This window comes from Urtica dioica, chromosome 7 (genome assembly GCF_054948205.1).
Source record: "Urtica dioica subsp. dioica isolate 48M chromosome 7, U.dioica_male_clone48M_v1_H2, whole genome shotgun sequence".
In the NCBI taxonomy this organism is placed as follows: domain Eukaryota; kingdom Viridiplantae; phylum Streptophyta; class Magnoliopsida; order Rosales; family Urticaceae; genus Urtica; species Urtica dioica.
In genome coordinates, this window is record NC_142762.1 from 16,646,035 (window position 1) to 16,669,660 (window position 23,626).

A 23,626-nucleotide genomic window follows, 5' to 3' on the forward strand; every position below is an offset into this window, starting at 1 on the left:
TCGCCGCCCAGCTCGTGAGCCGAAAGGCAGCGAGTTTCAAATGGGTTTCAAAGGATTGCGTCCGCCGGACGAATCTGGTCTAGCCAGCGTCCACGGGAAACCTCGCCACGCAAATGTGGCTCCGCGCTCGCCGCCCAGCTCGTGAGCCGAAAGGCAGCGACTTTCAAATGGGTTTCAAAGGCTTGCGTCAGCCGGACGTATCTGGTCTAGCCAGCGTCGACGGGAAACCTCGCCATGCAAATGTGGCTCCGCGCTCGCCGCCCAGCTGGTGAGCCGAAGGGCAGCGAGTTTCAAATGGGTTTCAAAGGCTTGCGTCCGCCGGACGTATCTGGTCTAGCCAGCATCCACGGGAAACCTCGTCACGCAAATGTGGCTCCGCGCTCGCCGCCCAGCTGGTGAGCCGAAGGGCAGCGAGTTTCAAATGGGTTTCAAAGGATTGCGTCCGCCGGACGTATCTGGTCTAGCCAGCGTCCACGGGAAACCTCGCCACGCAAATGTGGCTCCGCGCTCGCCGCCCAGCTCGTGAGCCGAAGGGCAGCGAGTTTCAAATGGGTTTCAAAGGCTTGCGTCCGCCGGACGTATCTGGTCTAGCAAGCGTCCACGGGAAACCTCGCCGCGCAAATGTGGCTCCGCGCTCGCCGCCCAGCTCGTGAGCCGAAAGGCAGCGAGTTTCAAATGGGTTTCAAAGGCTTGCGTCCGCCGGACGTATCTGGTCTAGCCAGTGTCCACGGGAAACCTCGCCACGCAAATGTGGCTCCGCGCTCGCCGCCCAGCTCGTGAGCCGAAAGGCAGCGAGTTTCAAATGGGATTCAAAGGCTTGCGTCCGTCGGACGTATCTGGTCTAGCCAGCGTCCACGAGAAACCTCGCCACGCAAATGTGGCTCCGCGCTCGCCGCCCAGGTCGTGAGCCGAAGTGTTGCGAGTTTCAAATGGGTTTCACACGCTTGCGTCCGCCGGACGTATCTGGTCAAGCCAGCGTCCACGGGAAACGTCGCCACGCAAATGTGGCTCCGCGCTCGCCGCCCAGCTCGTGAGCCGAAAGGCAGCGAGTTTCAAATGGGTTTCAAAGGCATGCGTCCGCCGGACGTATCTGGTCTAGCCAGCGTCCATGGGAAACCTCGACACGCAAATGTGGCTCCGCGCTCGCCGCCCAGCTCGTGAGCCGAAAGGCAGCGAGTTTCAAATGGGTTTCAAAGGCTTGCGTCCGCCGGACGTATCTGGTCTAGCCAGCGTCCACGGGAAACCTCGCCACGCAAATGTGGCTTCGCGCTCGCCGCCCAACTCGTGAGCCGAAAGGCAGCGAGTTTCAAATGGGTTTCAAAGGCTTGCGTCCGCCGGACGTATCTGGTCTAGCCAGCGTCCATGGGAAACCTCGCCACGCAAATGTGGATCCGCGCTCGCCGCCCAGCTCCTGAGCCGAAAGGCAGCGAGTTTCAAATGGGTTTCAAAGGCTTGCGTCCGCCGGACGTATCTGGTCAAGCCAGCGTCCTCGAGAAACCTCACGACACAAATGTGGCTCCGCGCTCGCCGCCCAGCTCGTGAGCCGAAAGGCAGCGAGTTTCAAATGGGTTTCAAAGGCTTGCGTCCGCCGGACGTATCTGGTCTAGCCAGCGTCCATGGGAAACCTCGCCATGCAAAAGCGCTCTGCGCTCGCCGCCCAGCTCGTGAGCCGAAAGGCAGCGAGTTTCAAATGGGTTTCAAAGGCTTGCGTCCGCCGGACGTATCTGGTCTAGCCAGCGTCCACGGGAAACCTCGCTACGCAAATGTGGCTCCGCGCTCGCCGCCCAGCTCGTGAGCCGAAAGGCAGCGAGTTTCAAATGGGTTTCAAAGGATTGCGTCCGCCGGACGAATCTGGTCTAGCCAGCATCCATGGGAAACCTCGCCACGCAAATGTGGCTCCGCGCTCGCCGCCCAGTTCGTGAGCCGAAAGGCAGCGAGTTTCAAATGGGTTTCAAAGGCTTGCGTCCGCCGGTCGAATCTGGTCTAGCCAGCGTCCACGGGAAACCTCGCCACGCAAATGTGGCTCCGCGCTCGCCGCCCAGCTGGTGAGCCGAAGGGCAGCGAGTTTCAAATGGGTTTCAAAGGCTTGCGTCCGCCGGACGAATCTGGTCTAGCCAGCGTCCATGGGAAACCTCGCCACGGAAATGTGGCTCCGCGCTCGCCGCCCAGCTCCTGAGCCGAAAGGCAGCGAGTTTGAAATGGGTTTCAAAGGCTTGCGTCCGCCGGACGTATCTGGTCTAGCCAGCGTCCACGGGAAACCTCGCCACGCAAATGTGGCTCCGCGCTCGCCGCCCAGCTGGTGAGCCGAAGGGCAGCGAGTTTCAAATGGGTTTCAAAGGCTTGCGTACGCCGGACGAATCTGGTCTAGCCAGCGTCCATGGGAAACCTCGCCACGCAAATGTGGCTTCGCGCTCGCCGCCCAGCTCGTGAGCCGAAGGGCAGCGAGTTTCAAATGGGTTTCAAAGGCTTGCGTCCGCCGGACGTATCTGGTCTAGCCAGCGTCCATGGGAAACCTCGCCACGCAAATGTGGATCCGCGCTCGCCGCCCAGCTCCTGAGCCGAAAGGCAGCGAGTTTCAAATGGGTTTCAAAGGCTTGCGTCCGCCGGACGTATCTGGTCAAGCCAGCGTCCTCGAGAAACCTCACCACGCAAATGTGGCTCCGCGCTCGCCGCCCAGCTCGTGAGCCGAAAGGCAGCGAGTTTCAAATGGGTTTCAAAGGCTTGCGTCCGCCGGACGTATCTGGTCTAGCCAGCGTCCATGGGAAACCTCGCCATGCAAAAGGGCTCCGCGCTCGCCGCCCAGCTCGTGAGCCGAAAGGCAGCGAATTTCAAATGGGTTTCAAAGGCTTGCATCCGCCGGACGTATCTGGTCTAGCCATCGTCCACGGGAAACCTCGCTACGCAAATGTGGCTCCGCGCTCGCCGCCCAGCTCGTGAGCCGAAAGGCAGCGAGTTTCAAATGGGTTTCAAAGGATTGCGTCCGCCGGACGTATCTGGTCTAGCCAGCGTCCACGGGAAACCTCGCCACGCAAATGTGGCTTCGCGCTCGCCGCCCAACTCGTGAGCCGAAAGGCAGCGAGTTTCAAATGGGTTTCAAAGGCTTGCGTCCGCCGGAAGTATCTGGTCCAGCCAGCGTCCATGGGAAACCTCGCCACGCAAATGTGGCTCCGCGCTCGCCGCCCAGCTAGGCAGCGAGTTTCAAATGGGTTTCAAAGGCTTGCGTCTGCCGGACGTATCTGGTCTAGCCAGCGTCCACGGGAAACCTCGCCACGCAAATGTGGCTCCGCGCTCGCCGCCCAGCTCGTGAGCCGAAGGGCGGCGAGTTTCAAATGGGTTTCAAAGGATTGCGTCCACCGGACGTATCTGGTCTAGCCAGCGTCCACGGGAAACCTCGCCACGCAAATGTGGCTCCGCGCTCGCCGCCCAGCTCGTGAGCCGAAAGGCAGCGAGTTTCAAATGGGTTTCAAAGGCTTGCGTCCGCCGGACGTAACTGGTCTAGCCAGCGTCCACGGGAAACCTCGCCATGCAAATGTGGCTCCGTGCTCGCCGCCCAGCTCGTGAGCCGAAGGGCAGCGAGTTTCAATTGGGTTTCAAAGGCTTGCGTCCGTCGGACGTATCTGGTCTAGCCAGCGTTCACGGGAAACCTCGCCACGCAAATGTGGCTCCGCGCTCGCCGCCCAGCTCGTGAGCCGAAGGGCAGCGAGTTTCAAATGGGTTTCAAAGGATTGCGTCCACCGGACGTATCTGGTCTAGCCAGCGTCCACGGGAAACCTCGCCACGCAAATGTGGCTCCGCGCTCGCCGCCCAGCTCGTGAGCCGAAAGGCAGCGAGTTTCAAATGGGTTTCAAAGGCTTGCGTCCGCCGGACGTAACTGGTCTAGCCAGCGTCCACGGGAAACCTCGCCATGCAAATGTGGCTCCGTGCTCGCCGCCCAGCTCGTGAGCCGAAGGGCAGCGAGTTTCAAATGGGTTTCAAAGGCTTGCGTCCGCCGAACGTATCTGGTCTAGCCATCGTCCACGGGAAACCTCGCCACGCAAATGTGGCTCCGCGCTCGCCGCCCAGCTCGTGAGCCGAAGGGCAGCGAGTTTCAATTGGGTTTCAAAGGCTTGCGTCCGTCGGACGTATCTGGTCTAGCCAGCGTCCACGAGAAACCTCGCCACGCAAATGTGGCTCTGCGCTCGCCGCCCAGCTCCTGAGCCGAAGGGTTGCGAGTTTCAAATGGGTTTCAAAGGCTTGCGTCCGCCGGACGTATCTGGTCAAGCCAGCGTCCACGGGAAACCTCACCACGCAAATGTGGCTCCGCGCTCGCCGCCCAGCTCGTGAGCCGAAAGGCAGCGAGTTTCAAATGGGTTTCAAAGGATTGCGTCCGCCGGACGTATCTGGTCTAGCCAGCGTCCACGGGAAACCTCGCCACGCAAATGTGGCTCCGCGCTCGCCGCCCAGCTCGTGAGCCGAAAGGCAGCGACTTTCAAATGGGTTTCAAAGGCTTGCGTCAGCCGGACGTATCTGGTCTAGCCAGCGTCCACGGGAAACCTCGCCATGCAAATGTGGCTCCGCGCTCGCCGCCCAGCTGGTGAGCCGAAGGGCAGCGAGTTTCAAATGGGTTTCAAAGGCTTGCGTCCGCCGGACGTATCTGGTCTAGCCAGCATCCACGGGAAACCTCGTCACGCAAATGTGGCTCCGCGCTCGCCGCCCAGCTGGTGAGCCGAAGGGCAGCGAGTTTCAAATGGGTTTCAAAGGATTGCGTCCGCCGGACGTATCTGGTCTAGCCAGCGTTCACGGGAAACCTCGCCACGCAAATGTGGCTCCGCGCTCGCCGCCCAGCTCGTGAGCCGAAGGGCAGCGAGTTTCAAATGGGTTTCAAAGGCTTGCGTCCGCCGGACGTATCTGGTCTAGCAAGTGTCCACGGGAAACCTCGCCGCGCAAATGTGGCTCCGCGCTCGCCGCCCAGCTCGTGAGCCGAAAGGCAGCGAGTTTCAAATGGGTTTCAAAGGCTTGCGTCCGCCGGACGTATCTGGTCTAGCCAGCGTCCACGGGAAACCTCGCCACGCAAATGTGGCTCCGCGCTCGCCGCCCAGCTCGTGAGCCGAAAGGCAGCGAGTTTCAAATGGGATTCAAAGGCTTGCGTCCGTCGGACGTATCTGGTCTAGCCAGCGTCCACGAGAAACCTCGCCACGCAAATGTGGCTCCGCGCTCGCCGCCCAGGTCGTGAGCCGAAGTGTTGCGAGTTTCAAATGGGTTTCACACGCTTGCGTCCGCCGGACGTATCTGGTCAAGCCAGCGTCCACGGGAAACCTCGCCACGCAAATGTGGCTCCGCGCTCGCCGCCCAGCTCGTGAGCCGAAAGGCAGCGAGTTTCAAATGGGTTTCAAAGGCATGCGTCCGCCGGACGTATCTGGTCTAGCCAGCGTCCATGGGAAACCTCGACACGCAAATGTGGCTCCGCGCTCGCCGCCCAGCTCGTGAGCCGAAAGGCAGCGAGTTTCAAATGGGTTTCAAAGGCTTGCGTCCGCCGGACGTATCTGGTCTAGCCAGCGTCCACGGGAAACCTCGCCACGCAAATGTGGCTTCGCGCTCGCCGCCCAACTCGTGAGCCGAAAGGCAGCGAGTTTCAAATGGGTTTCAAAGGCTTGCGTCCGCCGGACGTATCTGGTCTAACCAGCGTCCATGGGAAACCTCGCCACGCAAATGTGGATCCGCGCTCGCCGCCCAGCTCCTGAGCCGAAAGGCAGCGAGTTTCAAATGGGTTTCAAAGGCTTGCGTCCGCCGGACGTATCTGGTCAAGCCAGCGTCCTCGAGAAACCTCACGACACAAATGTGGCTCCGCGCTCGCCGCCCAGCTCGTGAGCCGAAAGGCAGCGAGTTTCAAATGGGTTTCAAAGGCTTGCGTCCGCCGGACGTATCTGGTCTAGCCAGCGTCCATGGGAAACCTCGCCATGCAAAAGGGCTCCGCGCTCGCCGCCCAGCTCGTGAGCCGAAAGGCAGCGAGTTTCAAATGGGTTTCAAAGGCTTGCGTCCGCCGAACGTATCTGGTCTAGCCAGCGTCCACGGGAAACCTCGCTACGCAAATGTGGCTCCGCGCTCGCCGCCCAGCTCGTGAGCCGAAAGGCAGCGAGTTTCAAATGGGTTTCAAAGGATTGCGTCCGCCGGACGAATCTGGTCTAGCCAGCGTCCATGGGAAACCTCGCCACGCAAATGTGGCTCCGCGCTCGCCGCCCAGTTCGTGAGCCGAAGGGCAACGAGTTTCAAATGGGTTTCAAAGGCTTGCGTCCGCCGGACGTATCTGGTCTAGCCAGCATCCACGGGAAACCTCGTCACGCAAATGTGGCTCCGCGCTCGCCGCCCAGCTGGTGAGCCGAAGGGCAGCGAGTTTCAAATGGGTTTCAAAGGCTTGCGTCCGCCGGACGTATCTGGTCTAGCAAGCGTCCACGGGAAACCTCGCCGCGCAAATGTGGCTCCGCGCTCGCCGCCCAGCTCGTGAGCCGAAAGGCAGCGAGTTTCAAATGGGTTTCAAAGGCTTGCGTCCGCCGGACGTATCTGGTCTAGCCAGCGTCCATGGGAAACCTCGCCACGCAAATGTGGCTCCGCGCTCGCCGCCCAGCTCGTGAGCCGAAAGGCAGCGAGTTTTAAATGGGTTTCGAAGGCTTACGTCCGCCGGACGTATCTGGTCTAGCCAGCGTCCACGGGAAACCTCGCCACGCAAACGTGGCTCCGCGCTCGCCGCCCAGCTCGTGAGCCGAAAGGCAGCGAGTTTCAAATGGGTTTCAAAGGATTGCGTCCGCCGGACGTATCTGGTCTAGCCAGCGTCCACGGGAAACCTCGCCACGCAAATGTGGCTCCGCGCTCGCCGCCCAGCTCGTGAGCCGAAAGGCAGCGAGTTTCAAATGGGTTTCAAAGGATTGCGTCCGCCGGACGTATCTGGTCTAGCCAGCGTCCACGGGAAACCTCGCCACGCAAATGTGGCTCCGCGCTCGCCGCCCAGCTCGTGAGCCGAAAGGCAGCGACTTTCAAATGGGTTTCAAAGGCTTGCGTCAGCCGGACGTATCTGGTCTAGCCAGCGTCCACGGGAAACCTCGCCATGCAAATGTGGCTCCGCGCTCGCCGCCCAGCTGGTGAGCCGAAGGGCAACGAGTTTCAAATGGGTTTCAAAGGCTTGCGTCCGCCGGACGTATCTGGTCTAGCCAGCATCCACGGGAAACCTCGTCACGCAAATGTGGCTCCGCGCTCGCCGCCCAGCTGGTGAGCCGAAGGGCAGCGAGTTTCAAATGGGTTTCAAAGGATTGCGTCCGCCGGACGTATCTGGTCTAGCCAGCGTCCACGGGAAACCTCGCCACGCAAATGTGGCTCCGCGCTCGCCGCCCAGCTCGTGAGCCGAAGGGCAGCGAGTTTCAATTGGGTTTCAAAGGCTTGCGTCCGTCGGACGTATCTGGTCTAGCCAGCGTCCACGAGAAACCTCGCCACGCAAATGTGGCTCTGCGCTCGCCGCCCAGCTCCTGAGCCGAAGGGTTGCGAGTTTCAAATGGGTTTCAAAGGCTTGCGTCCGCCGGACGTATCTGGTCTAGCCAGCGTCCACGGGAAACCTCACCACGCAAATGTGGCTCCGCGCTCGCCGCCCAGCTCGTGAGCCGAAAGGCAGCGAGTTTCAAATGGGTTTCAAAGGCTTGCGTCCGCCGGACGTATCTGGTCTAGCCAGCGTCCACGGGAAACCTCGCCACGCAAATGTGGCTCCGCGCTCGCCGCCCAGCTCGTGAGCCGAAAGGCAGCGAGTTTCAAATGGGTTTCAAAGGATTGCGTCCGCCGGACGTATCTGGTCTAGCCAGCGTCCACGGGAAACCTCGCCACGCAAATGTGGCTCCGCGCTCGCCGCCCAGCTCGTGAGCCGAAAGGCAGCGACTTTCAAATGGGTTTCAAAGGCTTGCGTCAGCCGGACGTATCTGGTCTAGCCAGCGTCCACGGGAAACCTCGCCATGCAAATGTGGCTCCGCGCTCGCCGCCCAGCTGGTGAGCCGAAGGGCAACGAGTTTCAAATGGGTTTCAAAGGCTTGCGTCCGCCGGACGTATCTGGTCTAGCCAGCATCCACGGGAAACCTCGTCACGCAAATGTGGCTCCGCGCTCGCCGCCCAGCTGGTGAGCCGAAGGGCAGCGAGTTTCAAATGGGTTTCAAAGGATTGCGTCCGCCGGACGTATCTGGTCTAGCCAGCGTCCACGGGAAACCTCGCCACGCAAATGTGGCTCCGCGCTCGCCGCCCAGCTCGTGAGCCGAAGGGCAGCGAGTTTCAATTGGGTTTCAAAGGCTTGCGTCCGTCGGAGGTATCTGGTCTAGCCAGCGTCCACGAGAAACCTCGCCACGCAAATGTGGCTCTGCGCTCGCCGCCCAGCTCCTGAGCCGAAGGGTTGCGAGTTTCAAATGGGTTTCAAAGGCTTGCGTCCGCCGGACGTATCTGGTCAAGCCAGCGTCCACGGGAAACCTCACCACGCAAATGTGGCTCCGCGCTCGCCGCCCAGCTCGTGAGCCGAAAGGCAGCGAGTTTCAAATGGGTTTCAAAGGCTTGCGTCCGCCGGACGTATCTGGTCTAGCCAGCGTCCACGGGAAACCTCGCCACGCAAATGTGGCTCCGCGCTCGCCGCCCAGCTCGTGAGCCGAAAGGCAGCGAGTTTCTAATGGGTTTCAAAGGATTGCGTCCGCCGGACGTATCTGGTCTAGCCAGCGTCCGCGGGAAACCTCGCCATGCAAATGTGGCTTCGCGCTCGCCGCCCAACTCGTGAGCCGAAAGGCAGCGAGTTTCAAATGGGTTTCAAAGGCTTGCGTCCGCCGGACGTATCTGGTCTAGCCAGCGTCCATGGGAAACCTCGCCACGCAAATGTGGATCCGCGCTCGCCGCCCAGCTCCTGAGCCGAAAGGCAGCGAGTTTCAAATGGGTTTCAAAGGCTTGCGTCCGCCGGACGTATCTGGTCTAGCCAGTGTCCACGGGAAACCTCGCCACGCAAATGTGGCTCCGCGCTCGCCGCCCAGCTCGTGAGCCGAAAGGCAGCGAGTTTCAAATGGGATTCAAAGGCTTGCGTCCGTCGGACGTATCTGGTCTAGCCAGCGTCCACGAGAAACCTCGCCACGCAAATGTGGCTCCGCGCTCGCCGCCCAGGTCGTGAGCCGAAGTGTTGCGAGTTTCAAATGGGTTTCACACGCTTGCGTCCGCCGGACGTATCTGGTCAAGCCAGCGTCCACGGGAAACCTCGCCACGTAAATGTGGCTCCGCGCTCGCCGCCCAGCTCGTGAGCCGAAAGGCAGCGAGTTTCAAATGGGTTTCAAAGGCATGCGTCCGCCGGACGTATCTGGTCTAGCCAGCGTCCATGGGAAACCTCGACACGCAAATGTGGCTCCGCGCTCGCCGCCCAGCTCGTGAGTCGAAAGGCAGCGAGTTTCAAATGGGTTTCAAAGGCTTGCGTCCGCCGGACGTATCTGGTCTAGCCAGCGTCCACGGGAAACCTCGCCACGCAAATGTGGCTTCGCGCTCGCCGCCCAACTCGTGAGCCGAAAGGCAGCGAGTTTCAAATGGGTTTCAAAGGCTTGCGTCCGCCGGACGTATCTGGTCTAGCCAGCGTCCATGGGAAACCTCGCCATGCAAATGTGGATCCGCGCTCGCCCCCCAGCTCCTGAGCCGAAAGGCAGCGAGTTTCAAATGGGTTTCAAAGGCTTGCGTCCGCCGGACGTATCTGGTCAAGCCAGCGTCCTCGAGAAACCTCACGACACAAATGTGGCTCCGCGCTCGCCGCCCAGCTCGTGAGCCGAAAGGCAGCGAGTTTCAAATGGGTTTCAAAGGCTTGCGTCCGCCGGACGTATCTGGTCTAGCCAGCGTCCATGGGAAACCTCGCCATGCAAAAGGGCTCCGCGCTCGCCGCCCAGCTCGTGAGCCGAAAGGCAGCGAGTTTCAAATGGGTTTCAAAGGCTTGCGTCCGCCGGACGTATCTGGTCTAGCCAGCGTCCACGGGAAACCTCGCAACGCAAATGTGGCTCCGCGCTCGCCGCCCAGTTCGTGAGCCGAAAGGCAGCGAGTTTCAAATGGGTTTCAAAGGCCTGCGTCCGCCGGTCGAATCTGGTCTAGCCAGCGTCCACGGGAAACCTCGCCACGCAAATGTGGCTCCGCGCTCGCCGCCCAGCTGGTGAGCCGAAGGGCAGCGAGTTTCAAATGGGTTTCAAAGGCTTGCGTCCGCCGGACGAATCTGGTCTAGCCAGCGTCCATGGGAAACCTCGCCACGGAAATGTGGCTCCGCGCTCGCCGCCCAGCTCCTGAGCCGAAAGGCAGCGAGTTTGAAATGGGTTTCAAAGGCTTGCGTCCGCCGGACGTATCTGGTCTAGCCAGCGTCCACGGGAAACCTCGCCACGCAAATGTGGCTCCGCGCTCGCCGCCCAGCTGGTGAGCCGAAGGGCAGCGAGTTTCAAATGGGTTTCAAAGGCTTGCGTACGCCGGACGAATCTGGTCTAGCCAGCGTCCATGGGAAACCTCGCCACGCAAATGTGGCTCCGCGTTCGCCGCCCAGCTCGTGAGCCGAAGGGCAGCGAGTTTCAAATGGGTTTCAAAGGCTTGCGTCCGCCGGACGAATCTGGTCTAGCCAGCGTCCATGGGAAACCTCGCCACGCAAATGTGGCTCCGCGCTCGCCGCCCAGCTCGTGAGCCGAAAGGCAGCGAGTTTTAAATGGGTTTCGAAGGCTTACGTCCGCCGGACGTATCTGGTCTAGCCAGCGTCCACGGGAAACCTCGCCACGCAAACGTGGCTCCGCGCTCGCCGCCCAGCTCGTGAGCCGAAAGGCAGCGAGTTTCAAATGGGTTTCAAAGGATTGCGTCCGCCGGACGTATCTGGTCTAGCCAGCGTCCACGGGAAACCTCGCCACGCAAATGTGGCTCCGCGCTCGCCGCCCAGCTCGTGAGCCGAAAGGCAGCGAGTTTCAAATGGGTTTCAAAGGATTGCGTCCGCCGGACGTATCTGGTCTAGCCAGCGTCCACGGGAAACCTCGCCACGCAAATGTGGCTCCGCGCTCGCCGCCCAGCTCGTGAGCCGAAAGGCAGCGACTTTCAAATGGGTTTCAAAGGCTTGCGTCAGCCGGACGTATCTGGTCTAGCCAGCGTCCACGGGAAACCTCGCCATGCAAATGTGGCTCCGCGCTCGCCGCCCAGCTGGTGAGCCGAAGGGCAACGAGTTTCAAATGGGTTTCAAAGGCTTGCGTCCGCCGGACGTATCTGGTCTAGCCAGCATCCACGGGAAACCTCGTCACGCAAATGTGGCTCCGCGCTCGCCGCCCAGCTGGTGAGCCGAAGGGCAGCGAGTTTCAAATGGGTTTCAAAGGATTGCGTCCGCCGGACGTATCTGGTCTAGCCAGCGTCCACGGGAAACCTCGCCACGCAAATGTGGCTCCGCGCTCGCCGCCCAGCTCGTGAGCCGAAGGGCAGCGAGTTTCAACTGGGTTTCAAAGGCTTGCGTCCGCCGGACGTATCTGGTCTAGCAAGCGTCCACGGGAAACCTCGCCGCGCAAATGTGGCTCCGCGCTCGCCGCCCAGCTCGTGAGCCGAAAGGCAGCGAGTTTCAAATGGGTTTCAAAGGCTTGCGTCCGCCGGACGTATCTGGTCTAGCCAGTGTCCACGGGAAACCTCGCCACGCAAATGTGGCTCCGCGCTCGCCGCCCAGCTCGTGAGCCGAAAGGCAGCGAGTTTCAAATGGGATTCAAAGGCTTGCGTCCGTCGGACGTATCTGGTCTAGCCAGCGTCCACGAGAAACCTCGCCACGCAAATGTGGCTCCGCGCTCGCCGCCCAGGTCGTGAGCCGAAGTGTTGCGAGTTTCAAATGGGTTTCACACGCTTGCGTCCGCCGGACGTATCTGGTCAAGCCAGCGTCCACGGGAAACCTCGCCACGTAAATGTGGCTCCGCGCTCGCCGCCCAGCTCGTGAGCCGAAAGGCAGCGAGTTTCAAATGGGTTTCAAAGGCATGCGTCCGCCGGACGTATCTGGTCTAGCCAACGTCCATGGGAAACCTCGACACGCAAATGTGGCTCCGCGCTCGCCGCCCAGCTCGTGAGTCGAAAGGCAGCGAGTTTCAAATGGGTTTCAAAGGCTTGCGTCCGCCGGACGTATCTGGTCTAGCCAGCGTCCACGGGAAACCTCGCCACGCAAATGTGGCTTCGCGCTCGCCGCCCAACTCGTGAGCCGAAAGGCAGCGAGTTTCAAATGGGTTTCAAAGGCTTGCGTCCGCCGGACGTATCTGGTCTAGCCAGCGTCCATGGGAAACCTCGCCACGCAAATGTGGATCCGCGCTCGCCGCCCAGCTCCTGAGCCGAAAGGCAGCGAGTTTCAAATGGGTTTCAAAGGCTTGCGTCCGCCGGACGTATCTGGTCAAGCCAGCGTCCTCGAGAAACCTCACGACACAAATGTGGCTCCGCGCTCGCCGCCCAGCTCGTGAGCCGAAAGGCAGCGAGTTTCAAATGGGTTTCAAAGGCTTGCGTCCGCCGGACGTATCTGGTCTAGCCAGCGTCCATGGGAAACCTCGCCATGCAAAAGGGCTCCGCGCTCGCCGCCCAGCTCGTGAGCCGAAAGGCAGCGAGTTTCAAATGGGTTTCAAAGGCTTGCGTCCGCCGGACGTATCTGGTCTAGCCAGCGTCCACGGGAAACCTCGCTACGCAAATGTGGCTCCGCGCTCGCCGCCCAGCTCGTGAGCCGAAAGGCAGCGAGTTTCAAATGGGTTTCAAAGGATTGCGTCCGCCGGACGAATCTGGTCTAGCCAGCGTCCATGGGAAACCTCGCAACGGAAATGTGGCTCCGCGCTCGCCGCCCAGTTCGTGAGCCGAAAGGCAGCGAGTTTCAAATGGGTTTCAAAGGCTTGCGTCCGCCGGTCGAATCTGGTCTAGCCAGCGTCCACGGGAAACCTCGCCACGCAAATGTGGCTCCGCGCTCGCCGCCCAGCTGGTGAGCCGAAGGGCAGCGAGTTTCAAATGGGTTTCAAAGGCTTGCGTCCGCCGGACGAATCTGGTCTAGCCAGCGTCCATGGGAAACCTCGCCACGGAAATGTGGCTCCGCGCTCGCCGCCCAGCTCCTGAGCCGAAAGGCAGCGAGTTTGAAATGGGTTTCAAAGGCTTGCGTCCGCCGGACGTATCTGGTCTAGCCAGCGTCAACGGGAAACCTCGCCACGCAAATGTGGCTCCGCGCTCGCCGCCCAGCTGGTGAGCCGAAGGGCAGCGAGTTTCAAATGGGTTTCAAAGGCTTGCGTACGCCGGACGAATCTGGTCTAGCCAGCGTCCATGGGAAACCTCGCCACGCAAATGTGGCTTCACGCTCGCCGCCCAGCTCGTGAGCCGAAGGGCAGCGAGTTTCAAATGGGTTTCAAAGGCTTGCGTCCGCCGGACGTATCTGGTCTAGCCAGCGTCCATGGGAAACCTCGCCACGCAAATGTGGATCCGCGCTCGCCGCCCAGCTCCTGAGCCGAAAGGCAGCGAGTTTCAAATGGGTTTCAAAGGCTTGCGTCCGCCGGACGTATCTGGTCTAGCCAGCGTCCATGGGAAACCTCGCCATGCAAAAGGGCTCCGCGCTCGCCGCCCAGCTCGTGAGCCGAAAGGCAGCGAATTTCAAATGGGTTTCAAAGGCTTGCATCCGCCGGACGTATCTGGTCTAGCCAGCGTCCACGGGAAACCTCGCTACGCAAATGTGGCTCCGCGCTCGCCGCCCAGCTCGTGAGCCGAAAGGCAGCGAGTTTCAAATGGGTTTCAAAGGATTGCGTCCGCCGGACGTATCTGGTCTAGCCAGCGTCCACGGGAAACCTCGCCACGCAAATGTGGCTTCGCGCTCGCCGCCCAACTCGTGAGCTGAAAGGCAGCGAGTTTCAAATGGGTTTCAAAGGCTTGCGTCCGCCGGACGTATCTGGTCTAGCCAGCGTCCACAGGAAACCTCGCCACGCAAATGTGGCTCCGCGCTCGCCGCCCAGCTCGTGAGCCGAAGGGCAGCGAGTTACAAATGGGTTTCAAAGGCTTGCGTCCGCCGGACGAATCTGGTCTAGCCAGCGTCCATGGGAAACCTCGCCACGCAAATGTGGCTCCGCGCTCGCCGCCCAGCTCGTGAGCCGAAAGGCAGCGAGTTTTAAATGGGTTTCGAAGGCTTACGTCCGCCGGACGTATCTGGTCTAGCCAGCGTCCACGGGAAACCTCGCCACGCAAACGTGGCTCCGCGCTCGCCGCCCAGCTCGTGAGCCGAAAGGCAGCGAGTTTCAAATGGGTTTCAAAGGATTGCGTCCGCCGGACGTATCTGGTCTAGCCAGCGTCCACGGGAAACCTCGCCACGCAAATGTGGCTCCGCGCTCGCCGCCCAGCTCGTGAGCCTAAAGGCAGCGAGTTTCAAATGGGTTTCAAAGGATTGCGTCCGCCGGACGTATCTGGTCTAGCCAACGTCCACGGGAAACCTCGCGACGCAAATGTGGCTCCGCGCTCGCCGCCCAGCTCGTGAGCCGAAAGGCAGCGACTTTCAAATGGGTTTCAAAGGCTTGCGTCAGCCGGACGTATCTGGTCTAGCCAGCGTCCACGGGAAACCTCGCCATGCAAATGTGGCTCCGCGCTCGCCGCCCAGCTGGTGAGCCGAAGGGCAGCGAGTTTCAAATGGGTTTCAAAGGCTTGCGTACGCCGGACGAATCTGGTCTAGCCAGCGTCCATGGGAAACCTCGCCACGCAAATGTGGCTCCGCGCTCGCCGCCCAGCTCGTGAGCCGAAGGGCAGCGAGTTTCAAATGGGTTTTAAAGGCTTGCGTCCGCCGGACGTATCTGGTCTAGCCAGCGTCCATGGGAAACCTCGCCATGCAAAAGGGCTCCACGCTCGCCGCCCAGCTCGTGAGCCGAAAGGCAGCGAATTTCAAATGGGTTTCAAAGGCTTGCGTCCGCCGGACGTATCTGGTCTAGCCAGCGTCCACGGGAAACCTCGCTACGCAAATGTGGATCCGCGCTCGCCGCCCAGCTCCTGAGCCGAAAGGCAGCGAGTTTCAAATGGGTTTCAAAGGCTTGCGTCCGCCGGACGTATCTGGTCAAGCCAGCGTCCTCGAGAAACCTCACCACGCAAATGTGGCTCCGCGCTCGCCGCCCAGCTCGTGAGCCGAAAGGCAGCGAGTTTCAAATGGGTTTCAAAGGCTTGCGTCCGCCGGACGTATCTGGTCTAGCCAGCGTCCATGGGAAACCTCGCCATGCAAAAGGGCTCCGCGCTCGCCGCCCAGCTCGTGAGCCGAAAGGCAGCGAATTTCAAATGGGTTTCAAAGGCTTGCATCCGCCGGACGTATCTGGTCTAGCCAGCGTCCACGGGAAACCTCGCTACGCAAATGTGGCTCCGCGCTCGCCTCCCAGCTCGTGAGCCGAAAGGCAGCGAGTTTCAAATGGGTTTCAAAGGATTGCGTCCGCCGGACGTATCTGGTCTAGCCAGCGTCCACGGGAAACCTCGCCACGCAAATGTGGCTTCGCGCTCGCCGCCCAACTCGTGAGCCGAAAGGCAGCGAGTTTCAAATGGGTTTCAAAGGCTTGCGTCCGCCGGACGTATCTGGTCTAGCCAGCGTCCACAGGAAACCTCGCCACGCAAATGTGGCTCCGCGCTCGCCGCCCAGCTCGTGAGCCGAAGGGCAGCGAGTTTCAAATGGGTTTCAAAGGCTTGCGTCCGCCGGACGAATCTGGTCTAGCCAGCGTCCATGGGAAACCTCGCCACGCAAATGTGGCTCCGCGCTCGCCGCCCAGCTCGTGAGCCGAAAGGCAGCGAGTTTTAAATGGGTTTCGAAGGCTTACGTCCGCCGGACGTATCTGGTCTAGCCAGCGTCCACGGGAAACCTCGCCACGCAAACGTGGCTCCGCGCTCGCCGCCCAGCTCGTGAGCCGAAAGGCAGCGAGTTTCAAATGGGTTTCAAAGGATTGCGTCCGCCGGACGTATCTGGTCTAGCCAGCGTCCACGGGAAACCTCGCCACGCAAATGTGGCTCCGCGCTCGCCGCCCAGCTCGTGAGCCTAAAGGCAGCGAGTTTCAAATGGGTTTCAAAGGATTGCGTCCGCCGGACGTATCTGGTCTAGCCAACGTCCACGGGAAACCTCGCCACGCAAATGTGGCTCCGCGCTCGCCGCCCAGCTCGTGAGCCGAAAGGCAGCGACTTTCAAATGGGTTTCAAAGGCTTGCGTCAGCCGGACGTATCTGGTCTAGCCAGCGTCCACGGGAAACCTCGCCATGCAAATGTGGCTCCGCGCTCGCCGCCCAGCTGGTGAGCCGAAGGGCAGCGAGTTTCAAATGGGTTTCAAAGGCTTGCGTACGCCGGACGAATCTGGTCTAGCCAGCGTCCATGGGAAACCTCGCCACGCAAATGTGGCTCCGCGCTCGCCGCCCAGCTCGTGAGCCGAAGGGCAGCGAGTTTCAAATGGGTTTTAAAGGCTTGCGTCCGCCGGACGTATCTGGTCTAGCCAGCGTCCATGGGAAACCTCGCCATGCAAAAGGGCTCCGCGCTCGCCGCCCAGCTCGTGAGCCGAAAGGCAGCGAATTTCAAATGGGTTTCAAAGGCTTGCGTCCGCCGGACGTATCTGGTCTAGCCAGCGTCCACGGGAAACCTCGCTACGCAAATGTGGATCCGCGCTCGCCGCCCAGCTCCTGAGCCGAAAGGCAGCGAGTTTCAAATGGGTTTCAAAGGCTTGCGTCCGCCGGACGTATCTGGTCAAGCCAGCGTCCTCGAGAAACCTCACCACGCAAATGTGGCTCCGCGCTCGCCGCCCGGCTCGTGAGCCGAAAGGCAGCGAGTTTCAAATGGGTTTCAAAGGCTTGCGTCCGCCGGACGTATCAGGTCTAGCCAGCGTCCATGGGAAACCTCGCCATGCAAAAGGGCTCCGCGCTCGCCGCCCAGCTCGTGAGCCGAAAGGCAGCGAATTTCAAATGGGTTTCAAAGGCTTGCGTCCGCCGGACGTATCTGGTCTAGCCAGCGTCCACGGGAAACCTCGCTACGCAAATGTGGCTCCGCGCTCGCCGCCCAGCTCGTGAGCCGAAAGGCAGCGAGTTTCAAATGGGTTTCAAAGGATTGCGTCCGCCGGACGTATCTGGTCTAGCCAGCGTCCACGGGAAACCTCGCCACGCAAATGTGGCTTCGCGCTCGCCGCCCAACTCGTGAGCCGAAAGGCAGCGAGTTTCAAATGGGTTTCAAAGGCTTGCGTCCGCCGGACGTATCTGGTCTAGCCAGCGTCCATGGGAAACCTCGCCACGCAAATGTGGATCCGCGCTCGCCGCCCAGCTCCTGAGCCGAAAGGCAGCGAGTTTCAAATGGGTTTCAAAGGCTTGCGTCCGCCGGACGTATCTGGTCTAGCCAGCGTCCACAGGAAACCTCGCCACGCAAATGTGGCTCCGCGCTCGCCGCCCAGCTCGTGAGCCGAAGGGCAGCGAGTTTCAAATGGGTTTCAAAGGCTTGCATCCGCCGGACGAATCTGGTCTAGCCAGCGTCCATGGGAAACCTCGCCACGCAAATGTGGCTCCGCGCTCGCCGCCCAGCTCGTGAGCCGAAAGGCAGTGAGTTTCAAATGGGTTTCAAAGGCTTGCGTCCGTCGGACGTATCTGGTCTAGCCAGCGTCCACGAGAAACCTCGCCACGCAAATGTGGCTCCGCGCTCGCCGCCCAGGTCGTGAGCAGAAGTGTTGCGAGTTTCAAATGGGTTTCACAGGCTTGCGTCCGCCGGACGTATCTGGTCAAGCCAGCGTCCACGGGAAACCTCGCCACGCAAATGTGGCTCCGCGCTCGCCGCCCAGCTCGTGAGCCGAAAGGCAGCGAGTTTCAAATGGGTTTCAAAGGCATGCGTCCGCCGGACGTATCTGGTCTAGCCAGCGTCCATGGGAAACCTCGACACGAAAATGTGGCTCCGCGCTCGCCGCCCAGCTCGTGAGCCGAAAGGCAGGGAGTTTCAAATGGGTTTCAAAGGCTTGCGTCCGCCGGACGTATCTGGTCTAGCCAGCGTCCACAGGAAACCTCGCCACGCAAATGTGGCTCCGCGCTCGCCGCCCAACTCGTGAGCCGAAGGGCAGCGAGTTTCAAATGGGTTTCAAAGGCTTGCGTCCGCCGGACGAATCTGGTCTAGCCAGCGTCCATGGGAAACCTCGCCACGCAAATGTGGCTCCGCGCTCGCCGCCCAGCTCGTGAGACGAAAGGCAGTGAGTTTCAAATGGGTTTCGAAGGCTTGCGTCCGTCGGACGTATCTGGTCTAGCCATCGTCCACGAGAAACCTCGCCACGCAAATGTGGCTCCGCGCTCGCCGCCCAGGTCGTGAGCCGAAGTGTTGCGAGTTTCAAATGGGTTTCACAGGCTTGCGTCCGCCGGACGTATCTGGTCAAGCCAGCGTCCACGGGAAACCTCGCCACGCAAATGTGGCTCCGCGCTCGCCGCCCAGCTCGTGAGCCGAAAGGCAGCGAGTTTCAAATGGGTTTCAAAGGCATGCGTCCGCCGGACGTATCTGGTCTAGCCAGCGTCCATGGGAAACCTCGACACGAAAATGTGGCTCCGCGCTCGCCGCCCAGCTCGTGAGCCGAAAGGCAGCGAGTTTCAAATGGGTTTCAAAGGCTTGCGTCCGCCGGACGTATCTGGTCTAGCCAGCGTCCACAGGAAACCTCGCCACGCAAATGTGGCTCCGCGCTCGCCGCCCAACTCGTGAGCCGAAGGGCAGCGAGTTTCAAATGGGTTTCAAAGGCTTGCGTCCGCCGGACGAATCTGGTCTAGCCAGCGTCCATGGGAAACCTCGCCACGCAAATGTGGCTCCGCGCTCGCCGCCCAGCTCGTGAGCCGAAAGGCAGCGAGTTTTAAATGGGTTTCGAAGGCTTACGTCCGCCGGACGTATCTGGTCTAGCCAGCGTCCACGGGAAACCTCGCCACGCAAACGTGGCTCCGCGCTCGCCGCCCAGCTCGTGAGCCGAAAGGCAGCGAGTTTCAAATGGGTTTCAAAGGATTGCGTCCGCCGGACGTATCTGGTCTAGCCAGCGTCCACGGGAAACCTCGCCACGCAAATGTGGCTCCGCGCTCGCCGCCCAGCTCGTGAGCCGAAAGGCAGCGAGTTTCAAATGGGTTTCAAAGGATTGCGTACGCCGGACGTATCTGGTCTAGCCAGCGTCCACGGGAAACCTCGCCACGCAAATGTGGCTCCGCGCTCGCCGCCCAGCTCGTGAGCCGAAAGGCAGCGACTTTCAAATGGGTTTCAAAGGCTTGCGTCAGCCGGACGTATCTGGTCTAGCCAGCGTCCACGGGAAACCTCGCCATGCAAATGTGGCTCCGCGCTCGCCGCCCAGCTGGTGAGCCGAAGGGCAGCGAGTTTCAAATGGGTTTCAAAGGCTTGCGTCCGCTGGACGTATCTGGTCTAGCCAGCATCCACGGGAAACCTCGCCACGCAAATGTGGCTCCGCGCTCGCCGCCCAGCTGGTGAGCCGAAGGGCAGCGAGTTTCAAATGGGTTTCAAAGGATTGCGTCCGCCGGACGTATCTGGTCTAGCCAGCGTCCACGGGAAACCTCGCCACGCAAATGTGGCTCCGCGCTCGCCGCCCAGCTCGTGAGCCGAAGGGCAGCGAGTTTCAAATGGGTTTCAAAGGATTGCGTACGCCGGACGTATCTGGTCTAGCCAGCGTCCACGGGAAACCTCGCCACGCAAATGTGGCTCCGCGCTCGCCGCCCAGCTCGTGAGCCGAAAGGCAGCGAGTTTCAAATGGGTTTCAAAGGATTGCGTACGCCGGACGTATCTGGTCTAGCCAGCGTCCACGGGAAACCTCGCCACGCAAACGTGGCTCCGCGCTCGCTGCCCAGCTCGTGAGCCGAAAGACAGCGAGTTTCAAATGGGTTTCAAAGGATTGCGTCCGCCGGATGTATCTGGTCTAGCCAGCGTCCACGGGAAACCTCGCCACGCAAATGTGGCTCCGCGCTCGCCGCCCAGCTCATGAGCCGAAAGGCAGCGAGTTTCAAATGGGTTTCAAAGGATTGCGTCCGCCGGACGTATCTGGTCTAGCCAGCGTCCACGGGAAACCTCGCCACGCAAATGTGGCTCCGCGCTCGCCGCCCAGCTCGTGAGCCGAAAGGCAGCGAGTTTCAAATGGGTTTCAAAGGATTGCGTACGCCGGACGTATCTGGTCTAGCCAGCGTCCACGGGAAACCTCGCCACGCAAATGTGGCTCCGCGCTCGCCGCCCAGCTCGTGAGCCGAAAGGCAGCGAGTTTCAAATGGGTTTCAAAGGATTGCGTACGCCGGACGTATCTGGTCTAGCCAGCGTCCACGGGAAACCTCGCCACGCAAACGTGGCTCCGCGCTCGCTGCCCAGCTCGTGAGGCGAAAGACAGCGAGTTTCAAATGGGTTTCAAAGGATTGCGTCCGCCGGATGTATCTGGTCTAGCCAGCGTCCACGGGAAACCTCGCCACGCAAATGTGGCTCCGCGCTCGCCGCCCAGCTCATGAGCCGAAAGGCAGCGAGTTTCAAATGGGTTTCAAAGGATTGCGTCCGCCGGACGTATCTAGTCTAGCCAGCGTCCACGGGAAACCTCGCCACGCAAATGTGGCTCCGCGCTCGCCGCCCAGCTCGTGAGCCGAAAGGCAGCGACTTTCAAATGGGTTTCAAAGGCTTGCGTCAGCCGGACGTATCTGGTCTAGCCAGCGTCCATGGGAAACCTCGCCATGCAAATGTGGCTCCGCGCTCGCCGCCCAGCTGGTGAGCCGAAGGGCAGCGACTTTCAAATGGGTTTCAAAGGCTTGCGTCCGCCGGACGTATCTGGTCTAGCCAGCGTCCACGGGAAACCTCGCCACGCAAATGTGGCTCCGCGCTCGCCACCCAGCTCGTGAGCCGAAAGGCAGCGAGTTTCAAATGGGTTTCAAAGGCTTGCGTCCGCCGGACGTATCTGGTCTAGCCGGCGTCCACGGGAAACCTCGCCGCGCAAATGTGGCTCCGCGCTCGCTGCCCAGCTCGTGAGCCGAAAGGCAGCGAGTTTCAAATGGGTTTCAAAGGATTGCGTCCGCCGGATGTATCTGGTCTAGCCAGCGTCCACGGGAAACCTCGCCACGCAAATGTGGCTCCGCGCTCGCCGCCCAGCTCATGAGCCGAAAGGCAGCGAGTTTCAAATGGGTTTCAAAGGATTGCGTCCGCCGGACGTATCTGGTCTAGCCAGCGTCCACGGGAAACCTCGCCACGCAAATGTGGCTCCGCGCTCGCCGCCCAGCTCGTGAGCCGAAAGGCAGCGAGTTTCAAATGGGTTTCAAAGGATTGCGTACGCCGGACGTATCTGGTCTAGCCAGCGTCCACGGGAAACCTCGCCACGCAAATGTGGCTCCGCGCTCGCCGCCCAGCTCGTGAGCCGAAAGGCAGCGAGTTTCAAATGGGTTTCAAAGGATTGCGTACGCCGGACGTATCTGGTCTAGCCAGCGTCCACGGGAAACCTCGCCACGCAAACGTGGCTCCGCGCTCGCTGCCCAGCTCGTGAGGCGAAAGACAGCGAGTTTCAAATGGGTTTCAAAGGATTGCGTCCGCCGGATGTATCTGGTCTAGCCAGCGTCCACGGGAAACCTCGCCACGCAAATGTGGCTCCGCGCTCGCCGCCCAGCTCATGAGCCGAAAGGCAGCGAGTTTCAAATGGGTTTCAAAGGATTGCGTCCGCCGGACGTATATGGTCTAGCCAGCGTCCACGGGAAACCTCGCCACGCAAATGTGGCTCCGCGCTCGCCGCCCAGCTCGTGAGCCGAAAGGCAGCGACTTTCAAATGGGTTTCAAAGGCTTGCGTCAGCCGGACGTATCTGGTCTAGCCAGCGTCCATGGGAAACCTCGCCATGCAAATGTGGCTCCGCGCTCGCCGCCCAGCTGGTGAGCCGAAGGGCAGCGACTTTCAAATGGGTTTCAAAGGCTTGCGTCCGCCGGACGTATCTGGTCTAGCCAGCGTCCACGGGAAACCTCGCCACGCAAATGTGGCTCCGCGCTCGCCACCCAGCTCGTGAGCCGAAAGGCAGCGAGTTTCAAATGGGTTTCAAAGGCTTGCGTCCGCCGGACGTATCTGGTCTAGCCGGCGTCCACGGGAAACCTCGCCGCGCAAATGTGGCTCCGCGCTCGCTGCCCAGCTCGTGAGCCGAAAGGCAGCGAGTTTCAAATGGGTTTCAAAGGATTGCGTCCGCCGGATGTATCTGGTCTAGCCAGCGTCCACGGGAAACCTCGCCACGCAAATGTGGCTCCGCGCTCGCCGCCCAGCTCATGAGCCGAAAGGCAGCGAGTTTCAAATGGGTTTCAAAGGATTGCGTCCGCCGGACGTATCTGGTCTAGCCAGCGTCCACGGGAAACCTCGCCACGCAAATGTGGCTCCGCGCTCGCCGCCCAGCTCGTGAGCCGAAAGGCAGCGACTTTCAAATGGGTTTCAAAGGCTTGCGTCAGCCGGACGTATCTGGTCTAGCCAGCGTCCAGGGGAAACCTCGCCATGCAAATGTGGCTCCGCGCTCGCCGCCCAGCTGGTGAGCCGAAGGGCAGCGACTTTCAAATGGGTTTCAAAGGCTTGCGTCCGCCGGACGTATCTGGTCTAGCCAGCATCCACGGGAAACCTCGCCACGCAAATGTGGCTCCGCGCTCGCCACCCAGCTCGTGAGCCGAAAGGCAGCGAGTTTCAAATGGGTTTCAAAGGCTTGCGTCCGCCGGACGTATCTGGTCTAGCCAGCGTCCACGGGAAACCTCGCCACGCAAATGTGGCTCCGCGCTCGCCGCCCAGCTCGTGAGCCGAAGGGCAGCGAGTTTCAAATGGGTTTCAAAGGCTTGCGTCCGCCGGACGTATCTGGTCTAGCAAGCGTCCACGGGAAACCTCGCCGCGCAAATGTGGCTCCGCGCTCGCCGCCTAGCTCGTGAGCCGAAAGGCAGCGAGTTTCAAATGGGTTTCAAAGGCTTGCGTCCGCCGGACGTATCTGGTCTAGCCAGTGTCCACGGGAAACCTTGCCACGCAAATGTGGCTCCGCGCTCGCCGCCCAGCTCGTGAGCCGAAAGGCAGCGAGTTTCAAATGGGTTTCAAAGGCTTTCGTCCGTCGGACGTATCTGGTCTAGCCAGCGTCCACGAGAAACCTCGCCACGCAAATGTGGCTCCGCGCTCGCCGCCCACGTCGTGAGCCGAAGGGTTGCGAGTTTCAAATGGGTTTCAAAGGCTTGCGTCCGCCGGACGTATCTGGTCAAGCCAGCGTCCACGGGAAACCTCGCCACGCAAATGTGGCTCCGCGCTCGCCGCCCAGCTCGTGAGCCGAAAGGCAGCGAGTTTCAAATGGGTTTCAAAGGCTTTCGTCCGTCGGACGTATCTGGTCTAGCCAGCGTCCACGAGAAACCTCGCCACGCAAATGTGGCTCCGCGCTCGCCGCCCACGTCGTGAGCCGAAGGGTTGCGAGTTTCAAATGGGTTTCAAAGGATTGCGTCCGCCGGACGTATCTGGTCTAGCCAGCGTCCACGGGAAACCTCGCCACGCAAATGTGGCTCCGCGCTCGCCGCCCAGCTCGTGAGCCGAAAGGCAGCGAGTTTCAAATGGGTTTCAAAGGCTCGCGTCCGCCGAAAGTAACTGGTCTAGCCAGCGTCCACGGGAAACCTCGCCATGCAAATCTGGCTCCGTGCTCGCCGCCCAGCTCGTGAGCCGAAG